Raw genomic sequence first — 21849 nt, 5'->3', positions numbered from 1 at the left:
TTGGCGTCACTGCAACCCAGAAGGCTATTGGTAGACTCTTCCATGCATAATGGTGTTACGCATTTTGTATCCTTTTGTGAAACTTGCGCACGCACTAAAGTATGCCATAGCCAGCTGGTGAATTGGCTCCATTGCTAATTCCAGAAAGACCGTGTACTCATTTGTCCATGAATTTCATTACTGTATTGCCTATATCTGGTGGGAAAACTGTTATCTGGATGGTAGTCGACCAATTCAGTAAAAAAGGCCACTTTGTTCCGTTATTAGGATTACCTAATGCCAAAACTGTAAGTTGTTCATTAATTATGTGGTACGAAAGCATGGTATCCCTTTGAATATTGTATGTGATAGGTGAGCAATTCATTTCTAAATTTTGGAGGGCTTTTTGCAATAAATTGGGGATTAATTTGTCATTTTCCTCTGCTTATCACCCTGAAAGCAAAGGTCAGACCGAGAGAACAAATTTTAAGATGTTTTGTTGCTGCTCAACAGGAAGATTTGTCCTAATTTCTGCCTCTTGCGGAGTAAGCCTGTAACAGTCAGGTCAATCAGTCCACTCGCAGTTCATTTATAATTAGGGTTTTCATACCCATTTTGGTGAATTTTTCTAGGATAACTTCTGGGTGTCCTGGAGTTGAGATAGCTATACAGAACTTAGGGATGTATGGAAGGAGATTAAAACCAATATCGGGGTGGCCCAATTTTGTCAAAAATAGAAGGCCAATATGAAACATTGGACAGGTCCCGACTTCAAGGTTGGAGATAAGGTTTGGTTATCTTCTTAGAATATTGAACTGAAGATGAGTTCAACAAAGTTGGGTCCTAAATTCATTGGCCTGTGTGAGGTTCTAGAGGTAATTAACCTGATTTGCCTTTAGATTGAAACTCCCTCAGTCTTTTCGTATTCCTAATGTGTTTCACAGATCTCTATTGAAAGAATGTGTTCCCTTTATCCTTTATCCCTTATCCCCACTTCCTCCTGTTTCATTTACTGGAGGTTTAAAGTATGAGGTACAGAGGATCATTGATTCTCGGAAAGAGAGATCCTGGGTCCCAGCTCCATCTATGAGGGTCGATCAGTTGGTCAGAGCCTTCCATCAGATGTTCCCTGGGAACCTTGGGGGTGAGGTGGCCCCCCTAGAAGAGGGGGTACTGTCACGATTCCTCCTTGCAATGCATTTCGGACGCAATAAGAGTCAATGCTGTGTTTGGTATCTGGTGTACTGAGCTGTTAGTAGTTGCTGCGACTTGTAAGCCTGTTGAATGCTGTCATCGTTTTTCACGCTGCTTATATAGCCATAAAATTCTGACCTCAGCAATTTTGTTACTTTTTATTAAGCGGTCTTCCTATTCGCTATAACAATTGCATATGCAGCATTTTTCTTTGCGTATTCAACATATCTATAGAATGTAATTAAAATTATATATAATGTTACGTTATTACTGTAAGAGTCTCTTCGTAAACAGTGTTTTGCAGAAAAATCGAACTTGACTGGAAGAAACTGATGTGATTTTTTTGATTGATCACACCAAAGTTCATAGAGACCACATGTTATCTTGTATTCAGCAAAATTGATTCAGAGAATAAGAATAATAATCTTTGTTTATATAGCGCCAACATATTCCGCAGTACTTTACGGTTCAGAGGTTCATATACAAACAGTCAAACAGTAACATGGTTATAAAAAATACAATAATTAACGCAAAAATTATGGCGACCCAGTTTGTTAGAGCTTACAATCTACAATGAAGTGGGGTGACACAAAGTACAGGTGCTTATTAACAATTAAGGTCCAGCTATCTTGAAGAAATAGGTGATAGATAAAGGCTGCATGAAGCAGTTAACAACCACTATTTATATTGCTTTGAGTGTAGTGGAGTTTGATGGAGAATTATACTCCCTTTGCAGGCATCAAAAGCAAGCAAAATTACAAAAAAACATATCTTTGTTGTCACATACATATTCATGTGTATCAAATGATGAGAACTCAGTATTGTTGATCCACCCCCTTTTTTATAAATTTATTCTAACATATACAGGGAGGGACCCTTAATACTATTATCATTTATTATAAGGAGAAACTATATGGCACAGCTAGACATCACATAGTCACCATAATGCTTTTCTGACTCAAAAAGTAATTGGTGCCCAAAAAATATGGCAAAATATTAATTATTCCCTATGCACAACCATAAATCATTACACTCACATTTACCTGTTCTCTGTGCCAAATGTTCAATATCCTTGGGTGCTATCCCTTGTCTCTCAACATTCTAAGAAGTTGCTCCTAAATTCTGGATGTTGCAAGGAAAGCAGCAGGGGTATAACTGGAGTAAAATAGAAGTTGAAAAAATGCAACACCAGCAAATAAAATGTAAAAATTTTATTGAAGCAGAATTAAAAAGCCCATAACAAAAATTGTTAGGGTGTGTACAGAGCAAAAAAAAAAGATCAATGCGTTTCAAGCGAAAAAAGGCTCTTAATCATGACAAAAATACATTGCTCTTGACACACTATATACAGTGTGTCCACGCATATCCTGTCCACCACCATTAACTTGAGAACGGCGGCAGCTATAGGCATAGAAGTGGTGTCTGGGTATAGTAAAGCAGCCATGCGCTATGCAATGAAACCACCTATTGCACCACCTGGTGTAAAATAACGGAGTTAGCATTTTTATCTTAAAAACGGAACGAGATAGAGAAAAAAAGAGAATTAAAAAATTATAGGGCATCATCAATTCAATATGAATCGACACCTTGCATACAGAAATGCTATGATATGAAACCCATGACCCCCCAAAACATTGAATGCTGGTCACGCATATGGCGCTCATTTAACTTTGATGCTCAAAGTGGCCACCATCAGCTGCAATACACATCTGGACTCTGGACAGCATACTCTATCTTGTTGCACCTTGTGCAATATGGTAGGTGACACGTTTGCACAAGCATCTGTGATACGTCGTCGTAGGTCCTGCAATGTTGGTGGAGGGGTCGCATACACCTGCTGTTTGATGTGGTTTCACAGAAAGAAGTCCAATGGGGTCAGGTCAGGTCACTCGACGCAGCCACCATACCCAATGACTTGTAGGAAGGTCTCCATGAGGTATCGCTTCACGTTCCCAGCCTTGTGAGTTACACGTTCTAATCATAGCATTTCTGTATGCAAGGTGTTGATTTGTATTGAATTGATGATGCCCTACAACTTTGTAATTCACTTCGAGATAAAAATGCAAACTCTGTTGTTTTCCACCAGGTGGCGCTATAGGTGGTTTCATTGCTTAGTGCATGGCTACCTTACTATACCTAGACACCACTTCTATGCCTATAGCTGCCACCGTTCTCAAGTTAGTGGCGGTGCACAGGATATGGGTGAACACACTGTATACACATGGAAAGAACCCTCTTCACAAGTGGAGGATGAGGTGGAACACCTGACCACAATCAAAGAGTAAAGTGGCAAAACCTGAGCTAATACATATGCTCATACGTAAATATACAAACAATGAATACACATTGCTGGGTGTATGCATCCTGTCTTCAAACTGGTGTAGTGTGTATGACCGGAAGTCTGGGGACTTCTGATCATGCCCACTGAGCCGGAAACCATCGTCGGTCGCTGTGGCAGCAGAGAGGTGAGAGCAACCATGCCTCTGATGCTGCGCATTCATTAGCATATTGGCACACCCACAGAGTGCACCATGATGGCTAATAGAGTGTCTGCATCCTGAACTAGTGTTTAAACGGCATTTGTATCAGTAAAGATGGCTTTTCTAGTGATATATTGCAAGATCTCATATCTACCAGATGTACTTTTTTTGCCACACATATGGCTATTAAAATCATCTTTATATGAGGGGACAATACAGAGACCTTTTGTCACATAGAGTTTTGCACAAACTTCAAGGCGGCATTGAACTCTGTTCAGATTGCAGAGTTCTACACTCTACCGAGAGTTTCGCTGATGTTTGGCATCAACCCATGCAGACTCGGGTGTCAAGCTGCTGTTTGCTGAATCATAGGCAGGCTAGCAAGAGATAATCTCTACTAGTCTGTTTGCTCCTTTAATCACATGTTGTGGGGAGACCTATTACATCTGCTCCCCTCCTATTTATACTGTTAGAATCCTTCTACCCATGCCAACTATAGTTTATTCTGTGTTGGTCTTGAGGTGTATATCCCAGGCTCTCTTTGGTGAAAGTTGTGTTTAGTGGTGCTTTTTGCTTGGTGCAGTTGTGCAGTTTACCCCTGTTGTTTTGTACTTCCTTCCTGCTCTTGTTTTCCTCCTGAATCTCTTATTGTCTTATCCTGTATATGTGTGTGCTTTGTGACTGAGCTTTGTTTCTTCCTTGTCTGTCTTTTTCTGTCGTTTTATCACTTGCCTATACCCCATCTCTCCCTGGAGGAGAGAAATTAGATCAGGGCTTTTCAGGAGCAGGGCCAGGAAGGAGATTCAGGTCTCTCCACTATTAGGAGTATCCCTAGAATAGGGATAGTATAGGGTCCCCTAGCTTCAGGGACAGTTTGGGAACCCCAATTCCCAGCTATCACAGAGTCATTGTGACAAATTTCTAATGATCTTTTTATAACCCTGAAGCCTCCTGATATATATATATATATATATATATATATATACTAGCTGTACTACCCATAAATAACTGCTGGTGACAAAATAGAATGTATTAACATTCCCGGGATAGTAACTGTCTCTCTGTTTTTTTGCCATTCTCTGACAGTCTCTCCCTCTGTATATATCTCTCTGTCTCTCTCTCTATCTTTGTCTGTCTGTCTCTTTTTCTGTCTGTCTCTGTCTCTTTCTCTGTCTGTCTCAATCTCTTTCCCTGTCTGTCTGTCTGTCTATCTATCTCTTTCCTTGTCTGTCTATCTATCTCTGTCACTTTCCCTGTCTGTCTCTTTCCCTGTCTGTCTCTTTCCCTGTCTGTCTGTTTCCCTGTGTCTGTCTGTCTCTTTGTCTGTCTCTTTACCTGTCTGTGTCTGTCTCTTAACCTGTCTCTCTCTTTCCCTCTCTTTCCCTGTCTGTCTCTTTCCCTGTCAGTCTGTCTCTTTGTCTGTCTCTTTGTGTCTGTCTCTTACCCTGTCTATGTCTGTTTCTTACCCTGTCTGTGTCTGCCTCTTTTCCTGTCTGTGTCTGTCTCTTTCCCTGGCTGCATTGTGACACCCCAGCATTCCATATAAGGGCATGGCTGCACATTCTTCTGAAGTTCTGGCTGCACTGTGGCTCCCAGCTCCATTTGCTTTAATGGTGGCAGGTTTTTTGGTGAATAACTGTAAAGAGCAGGGTTAAAATTTCCCCTCAAAACATAGCCTATGACGCTCTCGGGGTCCAGAAGTGTGAGTGTGAAAAATTTTGTGGCTGTAGCTGCGATGGTGCGGATGCCAATCCCGGACATACATACATACATACATACACACATACACACATTCAGCTTTATATATTAGACTAGCTGTACTACCCGGCTTCGCCCGGGTTAATAACTGCTGTTAACAAAATAGAATGTATTAACATTCCCGGGATAGAATGTATAAATAGAATGTATTAACGCCCGGGATAGTAACTGTCTCTCTGTTTCTCTCCAATTCTCTGTCTGTCTCCCCCTCTGTATATATCTCTCTGTCTCTCTATCTTTGTCTGTCTGTCTCTTTCCCTGTCTGTCTCTGACTGTCTCTGTCTCTTTCTCCGTCTGTCTAAATCTCTTTCCTTGTCTGTCTATCTATCTGTCACTTTCCCTGTCTGTCTCTTTCCCTCTCTTTCCCTGTCTGTCTGTTTCCCTGTGTCTGTCTCTTTACCTGTCTGTGTCTGTCTCTTAACCTGTCTCTCTCTTTCCCTCTCTTTCCCTGTCTGTCTCTTTCCCTGTCAGTCTGTCTCTTTGTCTGTCTCTTTGTGTCTGTCTCTTACCCTGTCTATGTCTGTTTCTTACCCTGTCTGTGTCTGTCTCTTTCCCTGTCTGTGTCTGCCTCTTTCCCTGGCTGCATTGTGACACGCCAACATTCCATATAAGGGCGTGGCTGCGCATTCTTCTGAAGTTCTGGCTGCACTGTGGCTCCCAGCTCCATTCGCTTTAATGGAGGCAGGTTTTTTGGCGAATAACTGTAAAGAGCGGGCTTAAAATTTCCCCTCGAAACATAGCCTATGACGCTCTCGGGGTCCAGAAGTGTGAGTGTGCAAACCTTTGTGGCTGTAGCTGCGACGGTGCGGATGCCAATCCCGGACATACACACACACATACACACACACACACACACATACACACACACACATACACACACACATTCAGCTTTATATATTAGATATATATATATAAACAACAGCAGAGCAATGTCCAGCAATAAAGTGAGCAATCCAGGATGCTGTTAAAAATTCCTTCACTTTATTCATGAATCCATAAAAAAACAATGGTCCAAGCGATTCAGAACAGCAATGCACGCAGGAAAATAGCACAGATAGGACATATATATACATAATATCTATATATATAATTGCCTTATTCTGTCTGTCTGTCTGTCTGTTTGTCTTGCTCCAAAATTGTGTCCTTACAGTGACAACCAGCGGATTGGCTGCTAGGCTCGGCCTGCCCCCCCCCCCACGGATTGGCCGCTCGCCTCGGCCTGGCTTCGCCCCCCGCATGGATTGGCTGCTCGCTACGGCCCTCTGCACGCATCGCTCGCTCCCGCTCGCCTCGGCCTGGCCCCGCCCCACACATGGATTGGCCGCTCGCAACGGCCCTCCGCACGCATCGCCCGCTCCAGCGTACACCGGCTCCCGGTACACATGTGCAGGGAGCCAGCATACGCTGACGCCTCGCCCGCTCGGCCCCGCCCCCGGCGGACATAAATTTCCGATGCTGGGATCGTGATGGAGCCGGTGTACGCTGGTAACCATGACACACATCGCGTAACTATAGGAAGCGCTTCCCTTAGTTACCCGATGTGTAGCATGGTTACCAGCATACACCGGCTCCCGGTACACATGTGCAGGGAGCCGGCCTCGGCCTGGCCCGGCCCCCCGCATGGATTGGCCGCTCGCCACGGCCCTCCACTCCAAAGCAACATTTTTGTTAACAAAATAAAAATTTTCAATATGATGACATAATGCTATCAAATTCTGTGAAATACCCGTGGATTCAAAATTCTCACTATACCTCTGGATAAAATCCTTGTGAGGTCTAGTTTCCAAAATGGAGTCACTTGTAAGGTCACGGGGTCATTTGCCCTGCAAAAGGGACATAGTGCCCGCAATCTATTTCAGCCAAATTTGCTTTCCAAAATTCAAATATTGCACCTTCCGTTCCAAGCCCTTCCATTTGTCCAAACAGAACTTTTTGACTACATGTGGGGTATCCCCACACTCATAAGAAAGTGGATAACAAATTGTGGGGGTCTACTTTTCGGTGTCTTGTAAAATTCGGAGCTAAAGCAGCATTTTTGTGAAAAAAATGTCAAATTTTCAATATGACGACCTAATGTTATCAAATTCTGTGAAGTACCTGGGATTTAAAATACTCATTTTACCTCTTTGCCCCCTGTATAAAATCCATGAGGGGTCTAGCTTCTAAAATAAGTACACTTGTGTTGGGGGTTTCTGTTTCTGATTTTTACGTACCCTAGGGGTCCTACAAATGCAACATGGTGCTCGCAATCTATTTGAGCCAAATTTTTCTTTACAAAATTCAAATACTGCTTCCTCCATTTCAAGTCATCTTGTTTGTCCAACCAACACTTTTTGACTACATGTGGGGTATTGCCGTGCTTATAGGAAAATGTGTAACAAACCTTGGGGCAACTTTATGGTGGTACCTCTTATAAGACAGAGAAATTGGGTGCTAACTCCAGTACAGTTTGTTTTTTCTGCTACAATATATGAAATTTTTGGAAAACGTTTTTGCTAGTAAGACCAAATTTCATAATTTTTTGGTTTTACCTCTTGTAAAAGTGAAAAATTTGGTGCTAAAGCAACATTTTTGTGAAAAAAAAATAAATGTTCAATATGATGGGACCTAATGTTATCAAATTCTGTGAAGTATCTGTGGGTTCAAAATGCTCACTATACCTTTGGATAAAATCCTTGAGGGGTCTAGTTTCCAAAATAGGGTCACTTGTGAGGGGTTTCTACTGTTTAGGTACCATAGGGTCCCTACAAATGCAATATCGTGCCAGCAATCTATTTCAGCAAAATTTGCTTTCCAAAACTCAAATATTGCTCCTTCCCTTCTAAGCCCTGACGTTAGTCTAAAAAGAGGTTTCTGGACACATGGGTTGTATTGCTGTGCTCATAAGAATCTTTGTAACAAATTTTGAGCTATGTTTTGTCATGATATCCCTTGTAAAAGTGAATAAAATGGGGCTAAAGCAACATCAATAAGGTAAAATGTATTTTTTTCCATTCCACTTTGCATTAATTCCTGTGAAGCACCTGAAGGGTTAATAAACTTGTTAGATGTGGTTATGAGCAATTTGAGATGTGCAATTTTTAAAATGTCCCTTTGTGTATTTTCTGTCACATAGGTCTCTCAAAGTCACTTCAAATCTGATGTGGTCCCTAAAAAAAGGATTTTATTAATTTTGTTGAAAAAATGAGAAATTGCTGATAAACGTTTAACCCCAACTTCCTAACAAAAAAATGTTTAAAAAATAGTGCTGATTTAAAGTAGTACATGCAAAAAATATCATCCTAAATTATTTAACACTATCATGAAGTACAATATGTCATGAAAAAATAAAAACAATCTCAGTATCACTTGGATCTGTTTTAGCATTCCAGAATTCTTACTTTATAAAGTGACCCCAGTCAGATTTCTAAAATTTGGCCTCGTCATTATGGTCAAAATTTGCTCCATCACCAAGGAGTAAGCAAGAAGCACCTCTAACCAAACATAACCATGACGACCAATGAAATCTCTAAATAAGTCAGAGATAAACTTATTCAGAGGTACATGTTAGGGTTGGATTCTAAAAAAATCTCAATCTCTGTTGATCCTCCAGAGCACCATCAAATCTATTATCATCAAATGGAAATACACCTCAATAAACTTGTCAAGAAAGAGACACCCACTAAAACTCTCAGCCCAGGCAAGGTGGCTATTAATCAGAGAGGCAGCGCAGAGACCAAAGATAGCCCTGAGGGAGCTGCAAAGTTCCCATGCAGGACTGGAGTATCTGTCCATATGACCACAAAAAGCCATACACTTCATAGAGTTGGCGTCACTGCAACCCAGAAGGCTATTGGTAGACTCTTCCATGCATAATGGTGTTACGCATTTTGTATCCTTTTGTGAAACTTGCGCACGCACTAAAGTATGCCATAGCCAGCTGGTGAATTGGCTCCATTGCTAATTCCAGAAAGACCGTGTACTCATTTGTCCATGAATTTCATTACTGTATTGCCTATATCTGGTGGGAAAACTGTTATCTGGATGGTAGTCGACCAATTCAGTAAAAAAGGCCACTTTGTTCCGTTATTAGGATTACCTAATGCCAAAACTGTAAGTTGTTCATTAATTATGTGGTACGAAAGCATGGTATCCCTTTGAATATTGTATGTGATAGGTGAGCAATTCATTTCTAAATTTTGGAGGGCTTTTTGCAATAAATTGGGGATTAATTTGTCATTTTCCTCTGCTTATCACCCTGAAAGCAAAGGTCAGACCGAGAGAACAAATTTTAAGATGTTTTGTTGCTGCTCAACAGGAAGATTTGTCCTAATTTCTGCCTCTTGCGGAGTAAGCCTGTAACAGTCAGGTCAATCAGTCCACTCGCAGTTCATTTATAATTAGGGTTTTCATACCCATTTTGGTGAATTTTTCTAGGATAACTTCTGGGTGTCCTGGAGTTGAGATAGCTATACAGAACTTAGGGATGTATGGAAGGAGATTAAAACCAATATCGGGGTGGCCCAATTTTGTCAAAAATAGAAGGCCAATATGAAACATTGGACAGGTCCCGACTTCAAGGTTGGAGATAAGGTTTGGTTATCTTCTTAGAATATTGAACTGAAGATGAGTTCAACAAAGTTGGGTCCTAAATTCATTGGCCTGTGTGAGGTTCTAGAGGTAATTAACCTGATTTGCCTTTAGATTGAAACTCCCTCAGTCTTTTCGTATTCCTAATGTGTTTCACAGATCTCTATTGAAAGAATGTGTTCCCTTTATCCTTTATCCCTTATCCCCACTTCCTCCTGTTTCATTTACTGGAGGTTTAAAGTATGAGGTACAGAGGATCATTGATTCTCGGAAAGAGAGATCCTGGGTCCCAGCTCCATCTATGAGGGTCGATCAGTTGGTCAGAGCCTTCCATCAGATGTTCCCTGGGAACCTTGGGGGTGAGGTGGCCCCCCTAGAAGAGGGGGTACTGTCACGATTCCTCCTTGCAATGCATTTCGGACGCAATAAGAGTCAATGCTGTGTTTGGTATCTGGTGTACTGAGCTGTTAGTAGTTGCTGCGACTTGTAAGCCTGTTGAATGCTGTCATCGTTTTTCACGCTGCTTATATAGCCATAAAATTCTGACCTCAGCAATTTTGTTACTTTTTATTAAGCGGTCTTCCTATTCGCTATAACAATTGCATATGCAGCATTTTTCTTTGCGTATTCAACATATCTATAGAATGTAATTAAAATTATATATAATGTTACGTTATTACTGTAAGAGTCTCTTCGTAAACAGTGTTTTGCAGAAAAATCGAACTTGACTGGAAGAAACTGATGTGATTTTTTTGATTGATCACACCAAAGTTCATAGAGACCACATGTTATCTTGTATTCAGCAAAATTGATTCAGAGAATAAGAATAATAATCTTTGTTTATATAGCGCCAACATATTCCGCAGTACTTTACGGTTCAGAGGTTCATATACAAACAGTCAAACAGTAACATGGTTATAAAAAATACAATAATTAACGCAAAAATTATGGCGACCCAGTTTGTTAGAGCTTACAATCTACAATGAAGTGGGGTGACACAAAGTACAGGTGCTTATTAACAATTAAGGTCCAGCTATCTTGAAGAAATAGGTGATAGATAAAGGCTGCATGAAGCAGTTAACAACCACTATTTATATTGCTTTGAGTGTAGTGGAGTTTGATGGAGAATTATACTCCCTTTGCAGGCATCAAAAGCAAGCAAAATTACAAAAAAACATATCTTTGTTGTCACATACATATTCATGTGTATCAAATGATGAGAACTCAGTATTGTTGATCCACCCCCTTTTTTATAAATTTATTCTAACATATACAGGGAGGGACCCTTAATACTATTATCATTTATTATAAGGAGAAACTATATGGCACAGCTAGACATCACATAGTCACCATAATGCTTTTCTGACTCAAAAAGTAATTGGTGCCCAAAAAATATGGCAAAATATTAATTATTCCCTATGCACAACCATAAATCATTACACTCACATTTACCTGTTCTCTGTGCCAAATGTTCAATATCCTTGGGTGCTATCCCTTGTCTCTCAACATTCTAAGAAGTTGCTCCTAAATTCTGGATGTTGCAAGGAAAGCAGCAGGGGTATAACTGGAGTAAAATAGAAGTTGAAAAAATGCAACACCAGCAAATAAAATGTAAAAATTTTATTGAAGCAGAATTAAAAAGCCCATAACAAAAATTGTTAGGGTGGGTACAGAGCAAAAAAAAAAGATCAATGCGTTTCAAGCGAAAAAAGGCTCTTAATCATGACAAAAATACATTGCTCTTGACACACTATATACAGTGTGTCCACGCATATCCTGTCCACCACCATTAACTTGAGAACGGCGGCAGCTATAGGCATAGAAGTGGTGTCTGGGTATAGTAAAGCAGCCATGCGCTATGCAATGAAACCACCTATTGCACCACCTGGTGTAAAATAACGGAGTTAGCATTTTTATCTTGAAAACGGAACGAGATAGAGAAAAAAAGAGAATTAAAAAATTATAGGGCATCATCAATTCAATATGAATCGACACCTTGCATACAGAAATGCTATGATATGAAACCCATGACCCCCCAAAACATTGAATGCTGGTCACGCATATGGCGCTCATTTAACTTTGATGCTCAAAGTGGCCACCATCAGCTGCAATACACATCTGGACTCTGGACAGCATACTCTATCTTGTTGCACCTTGTGCAATATGGTAGGTGACACGTTTGCACAAGCATCTGTGATACGTCGTCGTAGGTCCTGCAATGTTGGTGGAGGGGTCGCATACACCTGCTGTTTGATGTGGTTTCACAGAAAGAAGTCCAATGGGGTCAGGTCAGGTCACTCGACGCAGCCACCATACCCAATGACTTGTAGGAAGGTCTCCATGAGGTATCGCTTCACGTTCCCAGCCTTGTGAGTTACACGTTCTAATCATAGCATTTCTGTATGCAAGGTGTTGATTTGTATTGAATTGATGATGCCCTACAACTTTGTAATTCACTTCGAGATAAAAATGCAAACTCTGTTGTTTTCCACCAGGTGGCGCTATAGGTGGTTTCATTGCTTAGTGCATGGCTACCTTACTATACCTAGACACCACTTCTATGCCTATAGCTGCCACCGTTCTCAAGTTAATGGCGGTGCACAGGATATGGGTGAACACACTGTATACACATGGAAAGAACCCTCTTCACAAGTGGAGGATGAGGTGGAACACCTGACCACAATCAAAGAGTAAAGTGGCAAAACCTGAGCTAATACATATGCTCATACGTAAATATACAAACAATGAATACACATTGCTGAGTGTATGCATCCTGTCTTCAAACTGGTGTAGTGTGTATGACCGGAAGTCTGGGGACTTCTGATCATGCCCACTGAGCCGGAAACCATCGTCGGTCGCTGTGGCAGCAGAGAGGTGAGAGCAACCATGCCTCTGATGCTGCGCATTCATTAGCATATTGGCACACCCACAGAGTGCACCATGATGGCTAATAGAGTGTCTGCATCCTGAACTAGTGTTTAAACGGCATTTGTATCAGTAAAGATGGCTTTTCTAGTGATATATTGCAAGATCTCATATCTACCAGATGTACTTTTTTTGCCACACATATGGCTATTAAAATCATCTTTATATGAGGGGACAATACAGAGACCTTTTGTCACATAGAGTTTTGCACAAACTTCAAGGCGGCATTGAACTCTGTTCAGATTGCAGAGTTCTACACTCTACCGAGAGTTTCGCTGATGTTTGGCATCAACCCATGCAGACTCGGGTGTCAAGCTGCTGTTTGCTGATTCATAGGCAGGCTAGCAAGAGATAATCTCTACTAGTCTGTTTGCTCCTTTAATCACATGTTGTGGGGAGACCTATTACATCTGCTCCCCTCCTATTTATACTGTTAGAATCCTTCTACCCATGCCAACTATAGTTTATTCTGTGTTGGTCTTGAGGTGTATATCCAAGGCTCTCTTTGGTGAAAGTTGTGTTTAGTGGTGCTTTTTGCTTGGTGCAGTTGTGCAGTTTACCCCTGTTGTTTTGTACTTCCTTCCTGCTCTTGTTTTCCTCCTGAATCTCTTATTGTCTTATCCTGTATATGTGTGTGCTTTGTGACTGAGCTTTGTTTCTTCCTTGTCTGTCTTTTTCTGTGGTTTTATCACTTGCCTATACCCCATCTCTCCCTGGAGGAGAGAAATTAGATCAGGGCTTTTCAGGAGCAGGGCCAGGAAGGAGATTCAGGTCTCTCCACTATTAGGAGTATCCCTAGAATAGGGATAGTATAGGGTCCCCTAGCTTCAGGGACAGTTTGGGAACCCCAATTCCCAGCTATCACAGAGTCATTGTGACAAATTTCTAATGATCTTTTTATAACCCTGAAGCCTCCTGATATATATATATATATATATATATATATATATATATATATATATATATATATATATATATATACTAGCTGTACTACCCATAAATAACTGCTGGTGACAAAATAGAATGTATTAACATTCCCGGGATAGTAACTGTCTCTCTGTTTTTTTGCCATTCTCTGACAGTCTCTCCCTCTGTATATATCTCTCTGTCTCTCTCTCTATCTTTGTCTGTCTGTCTCTTTTTCTGTCTGTCTCTGTCTCTTTCTCTGTCTGTCTCAATCTCTTTCCCTGTCTGTCTGTCTGTCTATCTATCTCTTTCCTTGTCTGTCTATCTATCTCTGTCACTTTCCCTGTCTGTCTCTTTCCCTGTCTGTCTCTTTCCCTGTCTGTCTGTTTCCCTGTGTCTGTCTGTCTCTTTGTCTGTCTCTTTACCTGTCTGTGTCTGTCTCTTAACCTGTCTCTCTCTTTCCCTCTCTTTCCCTGTCTGTCTCTTTCCCTGTCAGTCTGTCTCTTTGTCTGTCTCTTTGTGTCTGTCTCTTACCCTGTCTATGTCTGTTTCTTACCCTGTCTGTGTCTGCCTCTTTTCCTGTCTGTGTCTGTCTCTTTCCCTGGCTGCATTGTGACACCCCAGCATTCCATATAAGGGCATGGCTGCACATTCTTCTGAAGTTCTGGCTGCACTGTGGCTCCCAACTCCATTTGCTTTAATGGTGGCAGGTTTTTTGGTGAATAACTGTAAAGAGCAGGGTTAAAATTTCCCCTTAAAACATAGCCTATGACGCTCTCGGGGTCCAGAAGTGTGAGTGTGAAAAATTTTGTGGCTGTAGCTGCGACGGTGCGGATGCCAATCCCGGACATACATACATACATACATACACACACACACATTCAGCTTTATATATTAGACTAGCTGTACTACCCGGCTTCGCCCGGGTTAATAACTGCTGTTAACAAAATAGAATGTATTAACATTCCCGGGATAGAATGTATAAATAGAATGTATTAACGCCCGGGATAGTAACTGTCTCTCTGTTTCTCTCCAATTCTCTGTCTGTCTCCCCCTCTGTATATATCTCTCTGTCTCTCTATCTTTGTCTGTCTGTCTCTTTCCCTGTCTGTCTCTAACTGTCTCTGTCTCTTTCTCCGTCTGTCTAAATCTCTTTCCCTGTCTGTCTGTCTGTCTGTCTGTCTGTCTATCTCTTTCCTTGTCTGTCTATCTATCTGTCACTTTCCCTGTCTGTCTCTTTCCCTCTCTTTCCCTGTCTGTCTGTTTCCCTGTATCTGTCTCTTTACCTGTCTGTGTCTGTCTCTTAACCTGTCTCTCTCTTTCCCTCTCTTTCCCTGTCTGTCTCTTTCCCTGTCAGTCTGTCTCTTTGTCTGTCTCTTTGTGTCTGTCTCTTACCCTGTCTATGTCTGTTTCTTACCCTGTCTGTGTCTGTCTCTTTCCCTGTCTGTGTCTGCCTCTTTCCCTGGCTGCATTGTGACACGCCAACATTCCATATAAGGGCGTGGCTGCGCATTCTTCTGAAGTTCTGGCTGCACTGTGGCTCCCAGCTCCATTCGCTTTAATGGAGGCAGGTTTTTTGGCGAATAACTGTAAAGAGCGGGCTTAAAATTTCCCCTCGAAACATAGCCTATGACGCTCTCGGGGTCCAGAAGTGTGAGTGTGCAAACCTTTGTGGCTGTAGCTGCGACGGTGCGGATGCCAATCCCGGACATACACACACACATACACACACACACACACACATACACACACACACATACACACACACATTCAGCTTTATATATTAGATATATATATAAACAACAGCAGAGCAATGTCCAGCAATAAAGTGAGCAATCCAGGATGCTGTTAAAAATTCCTTCACTTTATTCATGAATCCATAAAAAAACAATGGTCCAAGCGATTCAGAACAGCAATTAACGCAGGAAAATAGCGCAGATAGGACATATATATACATAATATCTATATATATAATTGCCTTATTCTGTCTGTCTGTCTGTCTGTTTGTCTTGCTCCAAAATTGTGTCCTTACAGTGACAACCAGCGGATTGGCTGCTAGGCTTGGCCTGCCCCCCCCCCCACGGATTGGCCGCTCGCCTCGGCCTGGCCCCGCCCCCCGCATGGATTGGCTGCTCGCTACGGCCCTCTGCACGCATCGCTCGCTCCCGCTCGCCTCGGCCTGGTCCCGCCCCACGCATGGATTGGCCGCTCGCAACGGCCCTCCGCACGCATCGCCCGCTCCAGCGTACACCGGCTCCCGGTACACATGTGCAGGGAGCCAGCATACGCTGACGCCTCGCCCGCTCGGCCCCGCCCCCGGCGGACATAAATTTCCGATGCTGGGATCGTGACGGAGCCGGTGTACGCTGGTAACCATGACACACATCGCGTAACTATAGGAAGCGCTTCCCTTAGTTACCCGATGTGTAGCATGGTTACCAGCATACACCGGCTCCCGGTACACATGTGCAGGGAGCCGGCCTTGGCCTGGCCCGGCCCCCCGCATGGATTGGCCGCTCGCCACGGCCCTCCACTCCAAAGCAACATTTTTGTTAACAAAATAAAAATTTTCAATATGATGACATAATGCTATCAAATTCTGTGAAATACCTGTGGATTCAAAATTCTCACTATACCTCTGGATAAAATCCTTGTGAGGTCTAGTTTCCAAAATGGAGTCACTTGTAAGGTCACGGGGTCATTTGCCCTGCAAAAGGGACATAGTGCCCGCAATCTATTTCAGCCAAATTTGCTTTCCAAAATTCAAATATTGCACCTTCCGTTCCAAGCCCTTCCATTTGTCCAAACAGAACTTTTTGACTACATGTGGGGTATCCCCACACTCATAAGAAAGTGGATAACAAATTGTGGGGGTCTACTTTTCGGTGTCTTGTAAAATTCGGAGCTAAAGCAGCATTTTTGTGAAAAAAATGTCAAATTTTCAATATGACGACCTAATGTTATCAAATTCTGTGAAGTACCTGGGATTTAAAATACTCATTTTACCTCTTTGCCCCCTGTATAAAATCCATGAGGGGTCTAGCTTCTAAAATAAGTACACTTGGGTTGGTGGTTTCTGTTTCTGATTTTTACGTACCCTAGGGGTCCTACAAATGCAACATGGTGCTCGCAATCTATTTGAGCCAAATTTTTCTTTACAAAATTCAAATACTGCTTCCTCCATTTCAAGTCATCTTGTTTGTCCAACCAACACTTTTTGACTACATGTGGGGTATCGCCGTGCTTATAGGAAAATGTGTAACAAACCTTGGGGCAACTTTATGGTGGTACCTCTTATAAGACAGAGAAATTGGGTGCTAACTCCAGTACAGTTTGTTTTTTCTGCTACAATATATGAAATTTTTGGAAAACGTTTTTGCTAGTAAGACCAAATTTCATAATTTTTTGGTTTTACCTCTTGTAAAAGTGAAAAATTTGGTGCTAAAGCAACATTTTTGTGAAAAAAAAAAATGTTCAATATGATGTGACCTAATGTTATCAAATTCTGTGAAGTATCTGTGGGTTCAAAATGCTCACTATACCTTTGGATAAAATCCTTGAGGGGTCTAGTTTCCAAAATAGGGTCACTTGTGAGGGGTTTCTACTGTTTAGGTACCATAGGGTCCCTACAAATGCAATATCGTGCCAGCAATCTATTTCAGCAAAATTTGCTTTCCAAAACTCAAATATTGCTCCTTCCCTTCTAAGCCCTGACGTTAGTCTAAAAAGAGGTTTCTGGACACATGGGTTGTATTGCTGTGCTCATAAGAATCTTTGTAACAAATTTTGAGCTATGTTTTGTCATGATATCCCTTGTAAAAGTGAATAAAATGGGGCTAAAGCAACATTTTTAAGGTAAAATGTATTTTTTTCCATTCCACTTTGCATTAATTCCTGTGAAGCACCTGAAGGGTTAATAAACTTGTTAGATGTGGTTATGAGCAATTTGAGATGTGCAATTTTTAAAATGTCCCTTTGTGTATTTTCTGTCACATAGGTCTCTCAAAGTCACTTAAAATCTGATGTGGTCCCTAAAAAAAGGATTTTATTAATTTTGTTGAAAAAATGAGAAATTGCTGATAAACGTTTAACCCCAACTTCCTAACAAAAAAATGTTTAAAAAATAGTGCTGATTTAAAGTAGTACATGCAAAAAATATCATCCTAAATTATTTAACACTATCATGAAGTACAATATGTCATGAAAAAATAAAAACAATCTCAGTATCACTTGGATCTGTTTTAGCATTCCAGAATTCTTACTTTATAAAGTGACCCCAGTCAGATTTCTAAAATTTGGCCTCGTCATTATGGTCAAAATTTGCTCCATCACCAAGAAGTAAGCAAGAAGCACCTCTAACCAAACATAACCATGACGACCAATGAAATCTCTAAATAAGTCAGAGATAAACTTATTCAGAGGTACATGTTAGGGTTGGATTCTAAAAAAATCTCAATCTCTGTTGATCCTCCAGAGCACCATCAAATCTATTATCATCAAATGGAAATACACCTCAATAAACTTGTCAAGAAAGAGACACCCACTAAAACTCTCAGCCCAGGCAAGGTGGCTATTAATCAGAGAGGCAGCGCAGAGACCAAAGATAGCCCTGAGGGAGCTGCAAAGTTCCCATGCAGGACTGGAGTATCTGTCCATATGACCACAAAAAGCCATACACTTCATAGAGTTGGCGTCACTGCAACCCAGAAGGCTATTGGTAGACTCTTCCATGCATAATGGTGTTACGCATTTTGTATCCTTTTGTGAAACTTGCGCACGCACTAAAGTATGCCATAGCCAGCTGGTGAATTGGCTCCATTGCTAATTCCAGAAAGACCGTGTACTCATTTGTCCATGAATTTCATTACTGTATTGCCTATATCTGGTGGGAAAACTGTTATCTGGATGGTAGTCGACCAATTCAGTAAAAAAGGCCACTTTGTTCCGTTATTAGGATTACCTAATGCCAAAACTGTAAGTTGTTCATTAATTATGTGGTACGAAAGCATGGTATCCCTTTGAATATTGTATGTGATAGGTGAGCAATTCATTTCTAAATTTTGGAGGGCTTTTTGCAATAAATTGGGGATTAATTTGTCATTTTCCTCTGCTTATCACCCTGAAAGCAAAGGTCAGACCGAGAGAACAAATTTTAAGATGTTTTGTTGCTGCTCAACAGGAAGATTTGTCCTAATTTCTGCCTCTTGCGGAGTAAGCCTGTAACAGTCAGGTCAATCAGTCCACTCGCAGTTCATTTATAATTAGGGTTTTCATACCCATTTTGGTGAATTTTTCTAGGATAACTTCTGGGTGTCCTGGAGTTGAGATAGCTATACAGAACTTAGGGATGTATGGAAGGAGATTAAAACCAATATCGGGGTGGCCCAATTTTGTCAAAAATAGAAGGCCAATATGAAACATTGGACAGGTCCCGACTTCAAGGTTGGAGATAAGGTTTGGTTATCTTCTTAGAATATTGAACTGAAGATGAGTTCAACAAAGTTGGGTCCTAAATTCATTGGCCTGTGTGAGGTTCTAGAGGTAATTAACCTGATTTGCCTTTAGATTGAAACTCCCTCAGTCTTTTCGTATTCCTAATGTGTTTCACAGATCTCTATTGAAAGAATGTGTTCCCTTTATCCTTTATCCCTTATCCCCACTTCCTCCTGTTTCATTTACTGGAGGTTTAAAGTATGAGGTACAGAGGATCATTGATTCTCGGAAAGAGAGATCCTGGGTCCCAGCTCCATCTATGAGGGTCGATCAGTTGGTCAGAGCCTTCCATCAGATGTTCCCTGGGAACCTTGGGGGTGAGGTGGCCCCCCTAGAAGAGGGGGTACTGTCACGATTCCTCCTTGCAATGCATTTCGGACGCAATAAGAGTCAATGCTGTGTTTGGTATCTGGTGTACTGAGCTGTTAGTAGTTGCTGCGACTTGTAAGCCTGTTGAATGCTGTCATCGTTTTTCACGCTGCTTATATAGCCATAAAATTCTGACCTCAGCAATTTTGTTACTTTTTATTAAGCGGTCTTCCTATTCGCTATAACAATTGCATATGCAGCATTTTTCTTTGCGTATTCAACATATCTATAGAATGTAATTAAAATTATATATAATGTTACGTTATTACTGTAAGAGTCTCTTCGTAAACAGTGTTTTGCAGAAAAATCGAACTTGACTGGAAGAAACTGATGTGATTTTTTTGATTGATCACACCAAAGTTCATAGAGACCACATGTTATCTTGTATTCAGCAAAATTGATTCAGAGAATAAGAATAATAATCTTTGTTTATATAGCGCCAACATATTCCGCAGTACTTTACGGTTCAGAGGTTCATATACAAACAGTCAAACAGTAACATGGTTATAAAAAATACAATAATTAACGCAAAAATTATGGCGACCCAGTTTGTTAGAGCTTACAATCTACAATGAAGTGGGGTGACACAAAGTACAGGTGCTTATTAACAATTAAGGTCCAGCTATCTTGAAGAAATAGGTGATAGATAAAGGCTGCATGAAGCAGTTAACAACCACTATTTATATTGCTTTGAGTGTAGTGGAGTTTGATGGAGAATTATACTCCCTTTGCAGGCATCAAAAGCAAGCAAAATTACAAAAAAACATATCTTTGTTGTCACATACATATTCATGTGTATCAAATGATGAGAACTCAGTATTGTTGATCCACCCCCTTTTTTATAAATTTATTCTAACATATACAGGGAGGGACCCTTAATACTATTATCATTTATTATAAGGAGAAACTATATGGCACAGCTAGACATCACATAGTCACCATAATGCTTTTCTGACTCAAAAAGTAATTGGTGCCCAAAAAATATGGCAAAATATTAATTATTCCCTATGCACAACCATAAATCATTACACTCACATTTACCTGTTCTCTGTGCCAAATGTTCAATATCCTTGGGTGCTATCCCTTGTCTCTCAACATTCTAAGAAGTTGCTCCTAAATTCTGGATGTTGCAAGGAAAGCAGCAGGGGTATAACTGGAGTAAAATAGAAGTTGAAAAAATGCAACACCAGCAAATAAAATGTAAAAATTTTATTGAAGCAGAATTAAAAAGCCCATAACAAAAATTGTTAGGGTGTGTACAGAGCAAAAAAAAAAGATCAATGCGTTTCAAGCGAAAAAAGGCTCTTAATCATGACAAAAATACATTGCTCTTGACACACTATATACAGTGTGTCCACGCATATCCTGTCCACCACCATTAACTTGAGAACGGCGGCAGCTATAGGCATAGAAGTGGTGTCTGGGTATAGTAAAGCAGCCATGCGCTATGCAATGAAACCACCTATTGCACCACCTGGTGTAAAATAACGGAGTTAGCATTTTTATCTTAAAAACGGAACGAGATAGAGAAAAAAAGAGAATTAAAAAATTATAGGGCATCATCAATTCAATATGAATCGACACCTTGCATACAGAAATGCTATGATATGAAACCCATGACCCCCCAAAACATTGAATGCTGGTCACGCATATGGCGCTCATTTAACTTTGATGCTCAAAGTGGCCACCATCAGCTGCAATACACATCTGGACTCTGGACAGCATACTCTATCTTGTTGCACCTTGTGCAATATGGTAGGTGACACGTTTGCACAAGCATCTGTGATACGTCGTCGTAGGTCCTGCAATGTTGGTGGAGGGGTCGCATACACCTGCTGTTTGATGTGGTTTCACAGAAAGAAGTCCAATGGGGTCAGGTCAGGTCACTCGACGCAGCCACCATACCCAATGACTTGTAGGAAGGTCTCCATGAGGTATCGCTTCACGTTCCCAGCCTTGTGAGTTACACGTTCTAATCATAGCATTTCTGTATGCAAGGTGTTGATTTGTATTGAATTGATGATGCCCTACAACTTTGTAATTCACTTCGAGATAAAAATGCAAACTCTGTTGTTTTCCACCAGGTGGCGCTATAGGTGGTTTCATTGCTTAGTGCATGGCTACCTTACTATACCTAGACACCACTTCTATGCCTATAGCTGCCACCGTTCTCAAG

Source organism: Anomaloglossus baeobatrachus, chromosome 4 (genome assembly GCF_048569485.1).
Source record: "Anomaloglossus baeobatrachus isolate aAnoBae1 chromosome 4, aAnoBae1.hap1, whole genome shotgun sequence".
Classification (NCBI taxonomy): Eukaryota; Metazoa; Chordata; class Amphibia; order Anura; family Aromobatidae; genus Anomaloglossus; species Anomaloglossus baeobatrachus.
Note: the sequence above shows the minus strand (reverse complement) of the source record.